General features: G+C 47.5%; 1 long non-coding RNA gene across 1 annotated transcript; it reads right to left on the reverse strand.

The window, feature by feature from the left end:
• Positions 1-5,944: 5,944 nt before the first annotated feature.
• LOC124017532 lies at positions 5,945-9,380 on the reverse strand. Its single transcript, XR_006835504.1, has 3 exons — positions 9,348-9,380; positions 9,159-9,233; positions 5,945-9,006 (listed from the first exon to the last, which is right to left on the reverse strand). It is a non-coding gene; the product is annotated as an uncharacterized LOC124017532 (long non-coding RNA).
• Positions 9,381-18,302: the final 8,922 nt, after the last annotated feature.

Raw genomic sequence — 18,302 nt, forward strand, 5'->3', positions numbered from 1 at the left:
TGATCGATGGGGTTAGGACGGGTATACTGGACACACATAGCCTTATGATTCAGTCTGGGACGTAGACCTGCAGTGTGGCGCTGCCCCTGCGATATGGTGCTGAATTTACTCATAGACAATTGCTGTGACGTTGACATCTATGATTATTGGATCAAAAGTTAGTAATTCTATTATCGGTTGCCCTGGGATTCACAGAGACATCCCACTGGGCACACCACATCATTTCAATGTGGAAATTTGGGGGTAACACTTTATTTTAAGGGTCCGTAATAAACCATTTATAACACAATTATAAGGCATTTACAAACAGCTTGCTCACAATTTATTCATAATTTCTCCCACATTTGTAAATACTAGTAAGCTAGTTATTCACACATGTATATAAAGTTACTTAAACATCCTGTGTTGTGTGCTTGTTTTTTTTTTACCAGGTACAGAAGGAATGTCTACCAATGGCATGTCTATGTTTTTGACTTTACTAATGATAAGTAAATGTTTTTTTTAAATGTGGGAGTAATGATTAATAAATGGTGAACTCAATTTATTAATGCCTTATAAGTGGTTTTACGACAGACCCTTAAAATAAAGTGTTGCCAATTTGGATCATATTTGGTTGAAATGTTTCTCAATGCGATAAAAAGCACAATAAAGTACATCCAGAACAAACTCCACTTAGCCAGGCCAGTGCGGTGAGGTGGAATGGACTGCACTGGGCTGTGCTGGCGAAACGGGGGAATCATGCGTAGGGATGGTGCCATATACCCCGGCCCGTGGAGACGCACTGGAGACCAGATGCGCTGAGCCGGCTTCATGGCACATTGCTCGATGCCCACTCTAGTCCGGCCGATACGAGGCGCTGCTATGTAACGCACCGGGCTATGCCTGCGCACCGAGGACACCGTGCGCCTCACGGTATAACACGGTGCCTGCCCGGTCCACCTCTCTCCACGGTAAGCACGGGGTGTTGGCTCAGGTCTCCTACGTGACTTAGCCACACTCCCCGTGTGCCCCCCCCCCCAATAATGTTTTGCTGCTGACTCTCGTCCCAGCTGCGCTGCCGTGCTAGCTCCTCATAATGCCAACTCTCGGCTTTAGCTGCCTCCAGCACTGGCTTGGGGGGCGATATTCTCCTGGCTGTACTCAGGGTCCCTTGCCATCCAAGATCTCCTCCTAAGTCCAGGAGTCTTGAACCCGCTGTTCCTGGGTACTACGCTGCTTGGTCCGGTTGTGGTGGGTGATTCTGTAATGCTCGTCTGTGATGGAAGGTGAGGACCAATGCGCAGCGTGGTAAGTGTCCATATTGATTTAATAGAATAAATGAACACTCAACAGAAAACAATAATGCGACAATGAACGAAACAAAACAGTCCTGTATTGTGAGTACACAAAACACAGAACAGAAAATAATCACCCACAACTCAAGGGTGAAAACAGGCTACCTAAATATGGTTCTCAATCAGGGACAACGATTGACAGCTGCCTCTGATTGAGAACCATACCAGGCCAGTGAAGACCGGTAACCCACCCAAATGGCTGTAGCCTGGGGTTTTGACTTGCTTGTCACGGTGGTGCCTCGGGGTTTTGGGTGGCACAGTAAAAGCACAGGCAGCTGCTTTAATGCCCTCCCCATTTCAATAGCATTCAGGGCACAACAAAGAGCCTCTTTGTCATAAACACCACAATCATATATTTTCTTGTAAAATCTCACCTGAAAAGAAAAAAATGAAAAGTATTTTAGGAACGGTGGAGAATTGACCCCCAATCTAGCCCTAACCTAACTCTAACCCCTATTCTGACCCTAAGCCTGGCCCCTACTCTAAATCTGACCCCTAACCCTGCTAACTGGGGGTTAGCTACCTATGCTAGCAGACATTGGCTTATGTTAACTAGCCGGATAGCATTTATTTCACCTCAAACTTTCTGCACATATTGAATCATGTGTTGTTATATATACACACATGCATATATATATATATATATCAAAGTCATCAAATCTATGAAATAACACATATGAAATCACGTAGTAACCAAAAAAAGTGTAAAACAAATCCAGATATATTTTATATTTGAGGTTCTTCAAACCAGCCACCCTTTTCCTTGATGACAGCTTTGCACTGTTGGCATTCTCTCAATCAGCTTCACCTGGAATGCTTTTCTAACAGTCTTGAAGGAGTTCCCACATATGATGTGCACTTGTTGGCTGCTTTTCCTTGACTCTGTGGCCCAACTCATCGCAAACCATCTCAATTGGGGTGAGGTCAGGTGATTATGGAGGACAGGTCATCTGATGCAGCATTCTATCACTCTCCTTTTTGGTCAAATAGCCCTTACACAGCCTGGAGGTGTGTTGTGTCATTGTCTAGTTGAAAAACAAATGATAGTCGCTGTTCCTTTTAGAATATCCGTCATTGTCATACAGACAGAGGAAATAACTGTGGCTTGATATCGACATCAAGATTTATAATCACATTTCTGGTGCCTCATTTAAAACCGTAGCCTAAATCTTACAATAAATATCTGCATGCTCCATTTCTAAAAACAATAAGTGAGCTACATCTTTAAAAAATGGATTTATAAACTTGGTGCACGCCATAGATGTCACGTCTAATCAAGGTGGGTGGAATCAGGCGCAGAGAGCAGATAGTGATATAAAGTTTATTCTCCGGTGAACAAAATAAACATGGTCAACCCAAATACACACAGGGTGAAATTATCCAACACAGGATAACAGACTAACCGGAGAATAAGAAACACAATAACACAGACAGACGAAATGAATGACAAAATAAACAATCCCGCACAAAACAAGGGCGGGACAACCTACATTATATAAAAACACTAATTAACTAAACAACACACAGGTGAAACCAATCAGACAAAACCAACAGATACACGAAAAGGGATCGGTAGTGGCTAGTAGGACGGTGACGACGACCGCCGAGCGCCACCTGAACGGGCAGGAGAGCCAACCTCGGCGGAAGTTGTGACAGTACCCCCCTGACGCGCGGCTTCCGCAGCGCGCCGCCACCATCCTCGAGGACGACCCGGAAGACGAGGTGCTGGGCGATCCGGGTGGAGGCGGTGGAATTCTATCAGGAGAGAAGGGTCCAAAATGTCCCTCACCGGAACCCAGCATCTCTCCTCCCGGCCGTACCCCTCCCAGTCCACGAGGTACTGTAGGCCCCCCCCCGACGTCTCAAATCCAGAATGCCTCGGACTGTATACGCCGGGGGCCCATCGATGTCCAGAGGGGGCGGAGGGACCTCAGACACCTCAACTTCTTGCAGGGGACCAGCCACCACCGGCCTGAGGAGAGACACATGAAACGAGGGGTTAATACGGTAATACCTAGGAAGTTGTAACCTATAACACACCTCGTTTATTCTCCTCAGGACTTTGAACGGCCCCACACACTGCGGCCCCAGCTTCCGACAGGGCAGGTGGAGAGACAGGTTTCGGGTCGAGAGCCAGACCCTGTCCCCGGTGCAAACACGGGGGTCTCACTGCGGTGCTGGTCAGCGCTCCTCTTCTGCCATTCTCCCGCTAACCATAATGAGTCCTGAACGGCTTTCCAGGTGTCCTTGGAGCGCTGTACCCATTCCTCCACCGCAGGAGCCTCGGTCTGACTCTGATGCCATGGAGCCAGGACCGGCTGGTAACCTAACACACACTCAAAAGGAGACAAGTTAGTAGAGGAGTGGCGTAAGGAGTTCTGGGCTAGTTCGGCCCATGGAACATACCTTGCCTAATCACCAGGCCGGTCCCGACAATAGGACCGCAGAAACCTGCCCACATCCTGGTTAACACGCAGGTGCCCATTACTCTCGGGGTGAAAACCTGAGGTTAAGCTAACCGAGACCCCCAGTCTCTCCATAAACGCCCTCCACACTCTGGACGTGAATTGGGGACCCCGATCAGAGACGATGTCCTCAGGCACCCCATAGTGCCAGAAGACATGGGTAAACAAAGCCTCAGCAGTCTGCAGGGCCGTAGGAAGACCGGGCAACGGAATGAGACGACAGGACTTAGAAAACCGATCCACAACGACCAGGATCGTAGTACTTCCCTGGGACGGGGGAAGGTCGGTAAGAAAATCCACCGATAAATGTGTCCACGGCCGTTGTGGAACGGGGAGGGGTTGTAATTTCCCTCTAGGTAGGTACCGAGGAACCTTGCTCTGAGCACACACTGAGCAGGAGGAGACATAAAATCTCACGTCTTTAGCCAGTGTGGGCCACCAGTATCTCCCTCTCAGACTCTGCACTGTCCTCTTGATACCAGGATGACCCAAGGAGGGAAGAGTATGAGCCCACCTAATCAGCTTGTCCCGGACCACCCTCGGCACGTACTTGGTCCCTACTAGACAGTTAGGAGGAGCCGGCTCTGACCGTGAGGCCCTCTCTATCTCAGCATCCACCTCCCATACCACCGGTGCCACGAGACATGACGGTGGAATGATGGGAGTTGGCTTTACTGACCGTTCCTCGGTATCATAGAGGCGAGACAGTGCGTCAGCTTTGGTGTTTTGGGAGCTTGGCCGATATGTGAGGGTAAACTGGAACCTAGTAAAAAAACACGGCCATCTAGCCTGACATGGATTTAGTCTCTTAGCTGCCCGGATGTACTCGAGATTACGATGGTCAGTCCAGATGAGAAAAGGGTATTTAGCCCCCTCAAGCCAATGTCTCCACACCTTCAGAGCCTTGACTACAGCTAACAACTCCCGGTCCCCCACATCATAGTTTCGCTCCGCTGGGCTGAGCTTGCTTGAAAAGAAAGTACACGGGCGGAGTTTGGTTGGCACGCCCGAGCGTTGGGACAGCACGACTCCAACCCCAGCCTCGGACGCATCCACCTCCACTATGAACGCTAAAGAGGGGTCCGGATGCGCCAACACGGGCGCATTGGTGAACAGCTCCTTCAGACGACTGAAAGCTCTGCCCGCCTCTGCTGACCAGCACAAGCGCACCGGTCCTCCCTTCAGCAGTGAGGTGATGGGAGCAGCCACCTGACCAAAACCCGGATAAACCTCCGGTAGTAATTGGAAAACCCTAAAAACCGCTGCACTTCTTTCACCGTGGTCGGAGTCGGCCAATTACGCACGACTGTAACGCGATCATCCTCCATCACCACCCGGAGGTGGAAATACGATACCCCAGGAAGGAAACGGACTGTTTGGAAAACTCACATTTCTCCGCCTTGCAATACAGGTCATGCTCCAGTAGTCGCCCAAGTACCTTACGCACCAGAGACACATGCTCCGCGCGTGTGGCAGAATAGATCAAGATGTCATCAATGTACACTACCACTCCCTGCCCGAGCAGGTCTCTGAGAATCTCATCTACGAAGGATTGGAAAATGGCTGGAGCATTCTTCAACCCGTATGGCATGACGCAGTACTCATAATGACCAGAAGTAGTACTAAATGCGGTTTTCACTCATCTCCTCCCCGGATACGTACCAGATTATACGCGCTCCTCGGGTCCAGTTTTGTGAAGAATCGCGCCCTGTGAAATGATTCCATTGCCGTAGCGATGAGAGGTAGTGGGTAACTAAACCCCACTGTGATGGAATTTAGACCTCTATAATCAATACACGGACGCAGACCTCCATCCTTCTTCTTCACAAAAAAGAAGCTTGAGGAGACGGGTGATATGGAGGGCTGAATGTACCCCTGTCCCAGCGATTCGGAAACATATGTTTCCATCGCAACTGTCTCCTCCTGGGACAATGGATACACGTGACTCCTAGGAAGTGCAGTGTTTTCCAGAAGGTTTATCGCGCAGTCTTCTCGACGATGAGGTGGTAATTGGGTCGCCTTCCCTTTACTGAAGGCGATAGCCAAATCGGCATATTCAGAGGGAATGCGCACGGTGGAAACATGGTCTGGACTCTCCACCGTAGTCGCACCAACGGAAACTCCTATACACCTACCTGAACACTCCTCTGACCACCCCTTAAGAGCTCCCTGTCGCCAGAAAATCACTGGGCTGTGTTGAGCTAACCAGGGAACCCCCAACACCACTGGAAACGCAGGTGAATCTATAAGGAACAGGCTAAACCCAGGGAAAGAAATCAATACAATCACATGACCGACAGGAAGCTCTGAATGAGTTTGGTGCTTACTCACCTGGGGTGATCGAGCAGTGTTCCGCCTGTCCTCCCGACTCCTAGACAAGTTCCTTCAGCACTGGTCGGACTTGTGCCCTCGTCAATCACAACTGGTGCAGGAGGACACTCCTCCTCCGGTCCCCCTCGAAGCCGTACCTCCTAATTCCATAGGGATAGGAACAGGGGGGCTGGGGATTGGAAACAACAGGACATGATCTGAACGCCCGCGAGCAGCCAGCAGGTTATCAAGACGGATAGCCAGATCGATAAGTCCATCCAGTGTGAATGTGGTGTCCCGACATGCCAGCTCCCTGCGGACGTCCTCCCTGAGACTACATCTAAAATGATCAATCAAGGCCCTGTCGTTCCATCCTGCTCCTGCTGCCAAAGTCCTAAACTCTAGGGCAAAATCCTGTACGCTCCTCGTCTCCTGACGCAGGTGAAACAGCCGTTCACCCGCCGCCCGACCCTCGGGTGGATGGTCAAAAATAGCTCAGAATCTGCGGGTGAACTCTGGGTAATTATCCTTAGCCGAGTCCGGACCATTCCACACTGCGTTGGCACACTCGAGGGCTCGCCCAGTCAAGCAGGAGACGAGGGCACACACGCTCTCCTCTCCAGATAGAGCAGGACGCACGGTAGCCAGGTATAGTTCCAGCTGAAGGAGGAAACCCTGGCACCCAGCCACCGATCCGTCAAACTCCCATGGGAGTGTCAGCCGAAGAGCCCCAGAGCCAGATGTGGTCACAGAAACAGGAGGTGCTGGAGAAGAGGTGGGGAGGCCACTCCTCTCCCATCGATCCATTCTCTCCATCATTTGGTCCATAGCAGAACCAATCCGGTGAAGCACGCTGGTATGATGGAGGACCCTCTCTTCCATCGATGGGAGAGGAGACGCTGCTGCTCCTGCTGATTCCGTGGTGGTGCGGGATTCTGTCACGTCTAATCAAGGTGGGTGGAATCAGGCGCAGAGAGCAGATAGCGACATAAAGTTTATTCTCCGGTGAACAAAATAAACACGGTCAACCCAAATGCACACAGGGTGAAATTATCCAACACAGGATAACAGACTAACCGGAGAATAAGAAACACAATAACACTGACAGACGAAATGAATGACAAAATAAGCAATCCCGCACAAAACAAGGGCAGGACAACCTACATTATATACAGACACTAATTAACTAAACAACACACAGGTGAAACCAATCAGACAAAACCAACAGATACACGAAAAGGGATCGGTAGTGGCTCGTAGGACGGTGACGACGACCGCCGAGCACCGCCTGAAAGGGCAGGAGAGCCAACCTCGGCGGAAGTCGTGACAATAGAGGCCATACCAAAGATTATCTATTATCCAGACAAGATAATTAGGTGGATAAATCTTGATTACTGTGATTGGGTAAGCAGCACAATTTTTGCTATGAATGTGCATGAGAGAGTGAATGAATAGTATTCATTACTAGTAAAACATGAAAACAACAAATTATAAAATGTCTCAAGATGCCTTAATGTCTCAAGACATTGGTATTTCCTAGATGTGTCTATAGACGTCTTCATTTTTATGTCTCAAGACATTGGTATTTCCAAGATGTGTCTATAGATGTCTTCATTTTTATGTCTAAAGACATTTGTCAAAATGTTTCAAGACATGGTGAGGGCTGGGTATGCAGTAATAGCAGACATACTTCAAAGTAAAAGATCAACTGTCTTGATGTTCACCTGTTAAATTAGTCTGTTGGCTAAACCGCATTGAGTATGCGATCACACAGAAAACTAGAAATATATAGCCTATCTATTTATATAGGCTCAATTAAATGAGAGATGCATGCTAATTTGTTGTACGGTTACTACGGGAATATGAAACCATCACGGCCAGAAAAGGTGAGGAATTTATTCTGCAAGGGTTCTGAAAATAAATAAATAGGAAATATAATCCTACGTCCAATTATTTTAGATTGGGGGGCTTAATGAGGAACTCAATCCCAGATCTTCGATCTCAGATCTTTATTTTATTATATGGCCATGTTTTGATTTATTTTTCTGAATATTGTTTTGCCTTTGAAAAAGTCATGGGAGCATTGCTTTGAAGAAAATGGGCCCCATTTACAATACATGGCCAAATTAGTAGATTCTGCTATTTCAGCCACACCCATTGCTGAAAAGTGTATAAAATCGATCACACAACCATGCAATCTCCAGAGGCAAAACATTGTCAGTAGAATGGCCCATACTGAAGAGCTCAGTAACTTTAAACGTGGCTGTCATTAGATCCACCTTTCCAACAAGTCAGTTGGTCAAATTTCTGCCCTGTTAGAGCTATCCCAGTCAACTGCAAGTGCTGTTATTGTCAAGTGGAAACTTCTAGGAGCAGCAACGGCTCAGCTGCGAAGTGTTAGGCCAAATTTGCTCACAGAATTAGACCGCTGAACCGCGTAGCGCATAAAAATCGTCTGTCCTCAGTTTCAACACTCACTACCGAGTTCCAAACTGCCTCTGGAAGCAACATCAGCACAAGACCTGTTCAATGGGTGCTTTATGAAATGGATTTCCATGGCCGAGCAGCCGCACACAAGCCTAAATCACCATGTGCAATGTCAAGCTTCGGCTAGAGTGCTGTAAAACTGGAGAGAGAGGTGCGAGAAAGAGTGTCGAAGACAGAAAGAGAAAGAGGTAAGAACAGAGGAGCAGGGAAGACAGCATATGATTAATTAATTACAGTGGTACAATTCAGTGCTACAATTCTCTCAGGTCATCACAATTACATAACAGTGTCTCTAGTGGTGTCTCCTAACCAGCCTTGGGCCCCCAGTTGGCCTGAAGGTTATTTTAAGAGCGGGTGAGGTGGTGATGACGAGACTGGGGGTTGGCAACCTCTCTCACATCAAAACATATCTGCAGACGAGAGATAGAATATAAAAATCATCAATCATCACAAAACTGTCCTTGGATCATTAATTCTGGGAATACTACATCTCTATCTGTATTTGAATGTAAAGCATCGCTTTAATAATACTTCCTGTTGACCTGACCAAGTGACCTCTCACCTCTGATCATGTTGTGCCCTCTATGTGTCATGCAGTTCAGATGCAGGAGGGGTTCACCGACACAGCTGATATAATCTAGAGGATTTAGGGAGAAGGAGGAGAGGGATGAAGTGAAGGAGGGAGACTGTTATTGAGAAAACAAGGTAGTTACAGAGACTGTTCAACAGGAATGTGTGTGTGGGACCTCACCTGGTGTCCACAATCAGTGGCTGCAGGGTACATTATACTGAAAAACATGCACAGACATGTGAGGCAAACAATATGGCATAGTTATATAAATATAAATAATGAAGTGTCTAACTATTCTCCATGGTTGGTCCTCTGAACTATTATTTGAAGGTGGAAGGAGCCAGTTATACAACTGAGCCTGCTTATTGCACAACACAATTCATCAGATTGATACATGAATGCATAGGTCAAATCAAATCAAATTTTATTTGTGCTTCTAGTTCCGACAATGCAGTGATAACCAACAAGTAATCTAACTAACAATTCCAAAACTACTGTCTTATACACAGTGTAAGGGGATAAAGAATATGTACATAAGGATATATGAATGAGTGATGGTACAGAACAGCATACAGTAGATGGTATCGAGTACAGTATATCCATATGAGATGAGTATGTAGACAAAGTAAACAAAGTGGCATAGTTAAAGTGGCTAGTGATACATGTATTACATAAGGATGCAGTCGATGATATAGAGTACAGTATATACGTATGCATATGAGATGAATAATGTAGGGTAAGTAACATTATATAAGGTAGCATTGTTTAAAGTGGCTAGTGATATATTTACATAATTTCCCATCAATTCCCATTATTAAAGTGGCTGGAGTTGGGTCAGTGTCAATGACAGTGTGTTGGCAGCAGCCACTCAATGTTAGTGGTGGCTGTTTAACAGTCTGATGGCCTTGAGATAGAAGCTGTTTTTCAGTCTCTCGGTCCCAGCTTTGATGCACCTGTACTGACCTCGCCTTCTGGATGATAGCGGGGTGAACAGGCAGTGGCTAGGGTGGTTGATGTCCTTGATGATCTTTATAGCCTTCCTGTAACATCGGGTGGTGTAGGTGTCCTGGAGGGCAGGTAGTTTGCCCCCGGTGATGCGTTGTGCAGACCTCACTACCCTCTGGAGAGCCTTTCGGTTTAGGGGGTTGGAGCAGTTGCCATACCAGGCGGTGATACAGCCCGCCAGGATGCTCTCGATTGTGCATCTGTAGAAGTTTGTGAGTGCTTTTGGTGACAAGCCAAATTTCTTCAGCCTCCTGAGGTTGAAGAGGCGCTGCTGCGCCTTCTTCACGACACTGTCAGTGTGAGTGGACCAATTTAGTTTGTCTGTGATGTGTATGTCGAGGAACTTAAAACTTGCTACCCTCTCCACTACTGTTCCATCAATGTGGATAGGGGGGTGTTCCCTCTGCTGTTTCCTGAAGTCCACAATCATCTCCTTAGTTTTGTTGACGTTGAGTGTGAGGTTATTTTCCTGACACCACACTCCGAGGGCCCTCACCTCCTCCCTGTAGGCCGTCTCGTCGTTGTTGGTAATCAAGCCTACCACTGTTGTGTCGTCTGCAAACTTGATGATTGAGTTGGAGGCGTGCGTGGCCACGCAGTCGTGGGTGAACAGGGAGTACAGGAGAGGGCTCAGAACGCACCCTTGTGGGGCCCCCGTGTTGAGGATCAGCGGGGAGGAGATGTTGTTGCCTACCCTCACCACCTGGGGGCGGCCCGTCAGGAAGTCCAGTACCCAGTTGCACAGGGCGGGGTCGAGTCCCAGGGTCTCGAGCTTGATGACGAGCTTGGACGGTACTATGGTGTTGAATGCCGAGCTGTAGTCGATGAACAGCATTCTCACATAGGTATTCCTCTTATCCAGGTGGGTTAGGGCAGTGTGCAGTGTGGTTGAGATTGCATCGTCTGTGGACCTATTTGGGCGGTAAGCAAATTGGAGTGGGTCTAGGGTGTCAGGTAGGGTGGAGGTGATGTGGTCCTTGACTAGTCTCTCAAAGCACTTCATGATGACGGAAGTGAGTGCTACGTGGCGGTAGTCGTTTAGCTCAGTTACCTTAGGTGTGGGTTATAGGGTGTCTAATTGTTCTAAATCTTTTCAATATGGGTGACTCTTAAAATAGCCTGTTTTGTTTTTGTACAGACATCACCCTTACCTAAACAGCACCCTCACCTGAGAAGTAGAAATCAATGGGAGATAAACTGGGAATTGAATAACTGCAGTTGACATAGCTAAATAAATGAAAGAATACTCTTATTGCAATATGGATGGCTCTTAAAAGAGCCTTTGGTTGTTGGTTGTGCATAGTGTAGGTTATGGTGTTGCCAGGGAACAGCACCCTATTTGAAAAAGTAGCAGGTGAATATCTCCTGCACACGGATTGCCTCCCGTGTGGATTGCCTCATTGTTAGACCCCATCCTTGAAACATCACGCAGAGCAGCAGACATCTCCTCGCGCACATGGCGGCAAGCTGCAGATCCCCTCCTGGTCCTCATGTGTTATGCAGGACACAGGTTGCCTTCACACACGCCTGATTTCCCCCACGAGGCAGTCCAAGATGGCCCTGGTCACCCAACTGTGCAGTGTGTTAGAGTTGCGTAAATTCGAATCTGGTATCAGGATAAATATAAAAATGAGTCACCGATTTTATACTATGTATTTTTTATTAGCTAAGTAATAAATGGCAAATGCAACTTTCGTATATACGGGCTCACTGTAATACCACGCAGGGCAGAACAGGGAACTGACAAGACGTATGTAAAACAGTATTCTTTATACTGTGATAGACAGTTCCAACATGTCTGTTGGCCTATCACAGTAGATAGGCTTGCTCAGCCTATTGCAGGCTAAAAAATATGACTCCGTGAGGAGTCAGCTAAATTAGGCTGCTTAGACAGAGTTTGCAGCAGAATGTATACACAGAATAATGTAGGTGGAGTCTTGTCGTGTTGGTCTTCTGACTGGTCCTGAAGAGTTGGAGGCGGGCCTGAGCAGGAGCCCCATTGGTGCACAGCAGAGTCCTCTGCTCTTGGCACCCGACCAGTAGAGGGGGGTGGAGTGTGATGGTACTTGCGTATGAGATGTCTGTGTGTCAAGGAGTTGTGAGATAAGGGGAACTGAAACTGGCAGTTACTGTCTGGGGCTAGGGTGTTTCCTGTTTTGACAGGGGTGCGTGCAATGACTTGAGTCAGGCGGATTAGTTTGGTGCTCTAAAATTGTTTGTGCGGTTAGTTTCCTTGTGACAATGGGGAACCATGTTTTGAGCAACAGCAGTCTTATGTCTTAGTCATAGGGTGTTTTGTGCAAGCTTTAATCATATGGTTACAAGCAGGCTCTAAAGCGCCTGAGGGCAGTAAGGCCACCTAAATGATGCTTAATATATGTGCTTGATATATGAGCTATGTATATGAATATATGTATATATGACAAGTGCCCTAAACTGTAACTTTAGGCAATCGTTTTTAAGGAATCTAAAGTCTGTAGGAATATGGAAGATAATGTCATTATTAGACTTTTACATCACCAGGTCATTGTGGACTCCTAAAGTATAATATCTCTTATAACATATCATGACAACATTTGATAGATAGATGCATGTGCACATACGTGCATGTGTAGCATGTGAAGAGAGCAGGATCATATCAAGGATAGCATCACAGATTCCAAGAACGCAGGATGAGATTTTACTATCCTTTGTGCAAGCACTTCCAAGAGTTAATGAACAGTGAGCGTGGTGAAATTTGGGGAGCGCATCGTCAGTAGTGTACCTTTGGTTCCTAGGGTGTTTCGGCCTTTCACACTATACACCCTCCCCAAAGGCGGCCAGCGACAGGGTGATCAATCCTACGCTTGCGTCCCATTCCCAATTAGTCATAGGAGTTACCTTGTTGTTGAAAGCCAACATCCCATGGGACTATGCATGGCAGGGGCGTCCTCCTCCCTGAGTCAAGCATTGTTGACCGCATACCTCCTACACCCTCCCCAAAGGCGGCCAGCGACAGGGTGATCAATCCTACGCTTGCGTCCCATTCCCAATTAGTCATAGGAGTTGCCTTGTTGTTGATAGCCAACATCCCATGGGACTATGCATGGCAGGGGAGTCCTCCTCCCTGAGTCAAGCATTGTTGACCGCATACCTCCTGGCCCTCTCACATTTTGAGGGGCCCAGCTGGGGTCTTTCCTCTTCATCCAGAGCCACTGACTGCTGCCTTCTGCCGCCTCTGATACAGCTTTGATTGCCGAGGAAACGCTGGCTCTGGCCCATGCTAATTCCCAGGTCTCTAAGCAGTCTGGTTGTAGATGTTGCCACAAAACCTCTGGAGCCCACCTCCACTGGTCGGACTTCTGTGTTCCAGCGATGATGCCGTGCTTCGGCAGCTAGATCAGCATAGCGCAGATGTTTTCGCTCATGTCTGGTTCAAGTGCCTTCCCGAGGCAACCTGCTGTTCACCTGCTGTTCAGGTCAGTCTCATAAGCCTCATCTACTGAGTTTTCCCAGGGTACTGTGAGCTCAATGATAAAGACCTTATTGAGTGAACGGGACCAGAGCACCATGTCAGGTCTTAGGGTGGTGGTTTCGATCTCCGGAGGAAACACAAGTTGCCGGCCAATGTCAGCTAGCATTTTCCAGTCACGGGCCAAGCGCAGCTGGTCTCGCTCTAATGGTGTAGAGCCGCTCTTCGGTGGTTTATCCCCTTCGCGGACAAAGTTTGTCCGTAAGGAGTGTGATGCTGCTGTGGGTGGTAGGGAGTTGGTGGCAGCTCGCTTGTCCTCCAGGGCGGACGCAAGGTTTTTAAGGACTTGGTTGTGACGCCAAGTGTAGCATCCTTGGGTGAGGCTTGTTTTACACCCTGTGAGAATGTGCCTGAGGTTGGCTGGCATGGAACAGAGGGCACAGTCCTGATCTTCACCATACCATTGGTGAAGATTAACTGGTGTTGGAAGGACGTCATATGTTGCTCTGATGGAAAAGCTGTCTGGAAGTGTTTAATGTTGCAAACCGCCTCGCTTCCATGGCCCACAGATCCTTCCAGCTGATCTTCCTCTTCTCCACACTGTCCCATCGAGTCCACTGTCCCTGTTTGGCAAGAGAGACTGCCTTGGCCCACCTTGCAGCCTCCTCCTGATGGCGTACTTCCTGCACTACCATCTTCCATCGCTCTGGTGCAGTGGCCTTACTCCAAGTAGCACGGCTAGTTAGCCCAAGGCCTCCTCTCCCTTGCTGAACATGACCCACAATGTCAGCATGTCTGAGGGCTGCTGTTGCCTCCTGGACTGCTTTTCCTGGCCTCCATTTGCGCCCAGTTGCCAAGGTCGGGCGCGTTGTTGCTCACCACTGGGTCTCGAGATTCATTCAGTGTCATCTGGAGCCTGATTTTTTTGCACACTTGAATTCCTCTGTTAGACTGGTGAGGGGCAGCTTGAGGACACCATCTCCATAGAGGCCTATGGTGGTAAGGCATCGTGGAACTCCGAGCCACTTCTTTAAGTAGCCTGTGACTCCTCTTTCCATCTTCTCCACTGTTGAGATTGGAACCTCATACAGTGCTAAGGGCCACAACACCCGGGGTAGGAGACCAAACTGCAGACACCAGGCCTTTAACTTTCCAGGTAGCTGGGTGTTGTCGATGGACTGTAGGCTACTACTGATGTCTTTGCGCAGCTGTTGCACCAGGTCTTAGTCCTTCAGGCTTGCATCATACCACCTTCCAAGGCTTTTTACCGGCTGCTCAGACACTGTTGGGATTTGGTAATCTCCGATGAAGAATTTCAGGTCAGAGAGTACTCCCTTCACAATCGAGATGCTGCGTGACTTGGATGGTTTCATCTTCATACGGGCCCAGCTGATGTTCTCCTCGAGTTTTCTGAGCAGTCTCCTGGTGCATGGGACAGTGGTGATCAATGTTGTAATGTCGTCCATGTAGGCTCTGAGTGGAAAGAGGCGGAAACCAGAGTCGACTCGCTGTCCACCAGCAACCCATTTTGAGGATCTGATGATAACCTCCATTGCCATTGTGAATGCCAATGGAGAAATGGTACATCCCGCCATTATACCTACATTCAGGCACTGCCATGAGGTGGTGAACTCTGAGGTGGTGAAGCAGAACTGCAGATCCTGGAAATATGACTTCACCAGGTTTGTGATGGTGTCCGGTATGTGGAAAAATCTGAAGGCAGACCACAGGAGTTCATGGGGCACAGAGCCAAATGCATTGGCGAGGTCGAGGAAGACTACATGGAGGTCCCTTTTCTCCACCTTGGCCATTTGGATCTGGTGCCAGATCATGCTGGAATGTTCCAAGCAGCCAGAGAACCCTGATATTCCTGCCTTCTGTACAGATGTATCGACGTACGCATTCCTTTGCAGGTACTCGGCCATCCTCTGGGCAATGACCCTAAAAGAAGATTTTACCCTCGACATTCAGTAAGGAAATTGGGCGGAATTGGCTGATGTTCACTGCATCCTTCTCCTTTGGGATTAGGACCCCGCCTGCCCTACGCCACACTTTGGGTATTATCTTCTTCTGCCAAGCTGTTCTCATAAGCCTCCAGAGGAACCTCAGGAGGTCTGTTGCGTTCTTATACACTTTGTACGGGACTCCATTTTGCCCCGGGGCTGATGCTGTTCTTGCCCGTCAAACTGTGTTTTCCACCTCTTTCCATGTCGGAGGGCTGGTCTCAATATGATGTTCCGGGGGTTCAATGGGTGGGATATCTGATGGGATGGCCAGATGTTCATGTCGCTTTGAGTCAAAGTTTGTTGTTCTCAGGTGCTCCTCTAGGTCTTTCTTTGTTGTTTTTAGAGCTCCACTTTTTTCCTTTGTGAAGAGACTTTTAAGGAACTTGAAGGGATCTTTATAGAAGCGAGTTCGAGTTTGTTCTTTCTTCCTTCTGTGTTTCCGTAGGTTCTCTGCTCTACGGAGGGATGCCAACCAGGTTTTGATGTCAGCCTGAAGTGCCTCTATGCCCTCCTTTTCCACTTCCGAGGCCTTCTTCCACTGTTTCTTAAGCTGCCGCCTTTCTTGAACGAGGCGCTTGATTTCTTGTTGCCTCCTGGAAACTGGTGGGGTTGGAACCTTTCTCCCGCCTTTTGCCTCTTCCACTTCAAATCTTTCTGTCCCGTACTCATAGATGATGTCCCCCATCCTCTCCAACTTCTTCTCCACTGTGCCTCGAAGTTTCTCAAGGGTCAAGGTAAGGTCAGTATTCACTGTTTCCCACAACTTCTTGTCACTGGCGCCAGGCCACTTCACATACGATCTGTGCCCTGGTAGTCTCCTCTCGACTGCAGGTCTGGGAGGCTGGGTGAGTTCCACTCCTGTTGCTGGTTCAACCTCAGTTGCTACTTCGGTGCTTGAGTTTACGTTCTCCATGACAGTGGTACTGATGCACTGCAAACTATGGTTTGCGTCCAGTTGCTGTGCTTCATTCGACTGATTTGATCGCTTTCGCAGAAAGTAATCAATGCGAGTTATCTGTCTCTCTTTACCCAAACACCCCTTCTTCCCCTGGTGGATCCTCAACCCATGGTGTGATGTAACTTTCCTCCAACCACAGACACATACCTGCATCTGTTTGTGGCCCACTGTTGCAGCAGAACTTGTGACAGTTGCTGTGGTGTTCTCTTGTGCTGTGCTCTCATTACTCGTAGTCGTTTCCAGTCCAGTCATTACCATGTTGTCAGCCGATGAGTCATCTTCCGCCCCCGCTCTCGCAGACTCTAGGGGTATTCTGGTATGTTGACTTTCTGTAGCTAAAGCGGGTGTTTCCAACATACTGCGAAGCATGGGAAACTACAGAAATGGGAAGCTACCCCATGACTGTCCCAGTGGGGTCTATTCCCTCCTATCAACCGTCTCTCCGTGCCGCCACAAGGACTTTCCCCTGTTGTCAGCTGATCTTTCTCAGCAGTCACTGGACAAGTCCAGATATTCAGATTCCAAGAACACAGGATGAGATGTTACTATCCTTTGTGCAAGCACTTCCAAGAGTTAATGAACAGTGAGCGTGGTGAAATTTGGGGAGCGCATCATCAGTAGTGTAACTTTCTGTACCTATCACAAATTAATACATACATACCACTTGCAGTTTGGAACTTAAATGTAAATGTAAATGTACAACAGTATCTGCCTTATCCAGCATATCCTACTCTCTCCCTTCTTTTACAGTTGGAGCGGCTATCCTTTCACCCTCCTCCATTGCTGTTAGCTACCTACCAACAAATGCATTTGGAGTTTATTTTTTACAATGATAAATACATCAAGATAGCTAGCTAATATGAAGTTTGGTAGCTTGTGATATTTAATTCAGCTATACAGTATGTAAAGTTGTCTATATAACTAGCTAGCTATATTAGCAGCTCATTTTAGTTAGCCTGCACTGTAGCTAGTTAGCTAATAATACATCGTTGTTTTTTTACATTTTCGAAAAGTATTTACTTACTTGAATAGGTTCTCCAAGCCATGTGGAGAACCTATTCATTTAATAACCAGACCTTCATACAAATGCGCTATGCTTTATTATTGATGCACAACCAACTGCTGTTAACTATATGCTGCCATATTCTGCCAGCACCGCCACAAGCGAGCCATTCTGAGCGGTCGAAGCGGCACGCAACAATTTACGGTGTGCTAGTGTACAGGAGCCGTGAAGTGGTGGCTTTGAGGTGCTGATTATCACAAATTGCAGCTTTTTAAGATATGATGGTATGCAGAATAATTACAATACTATACTTTCTCTTGTTGACTTGTTTAGGCCTATTTCTTTTGAATGTTTTATAGACCAATATTGGACACTGTGCTAATGCTCCTTCGTCACTCAGACACACAATAGCCTATACTAGTGGACATAATTTTGGCTTGACATCTACTTCAATATTAATAACACTTCTGGTCATTATAGAGTTCCTCATTCAAACAATCTTTTTTGAAAGCATGTTGTGTGGTGCTAAAATTACCATTGAGAACCTGCCGTGGATTTGTTGTACTTCATTAAATTGGTATTCATACATTAGTCAAAAAAAGAGAACCACAGAATTAGAGTGCAACAACAGAATCTCAGACAATGTGCATATGCAAACTTTTTAAACAGGCAGCCGTTAGTGCCTCACATAGGAAATGGTTGCAATAACCTT

Source organism: Oncorhynchus gorbuscha, unplaced genomic scaffold, assembly GCF_021184085.1.
Source record: "Oncorhynchus gorbuscha isolate QuinsamMale2020 ecotype Even-year unplaced genomic scaffold, OgorEven_v1.0 Un_scaffold_27:::fragment_2:::debris, whole genome shotgun sequence".
In the NCBI taxonomy this organism is placed as follows: domain Eukaryota; kingdom Metazoa; phylum Chordata; class Actinopteri; order Salmoniformes; family Salmonidae; genus Oncorhynchus; species Oncorhynchus gorbuscha.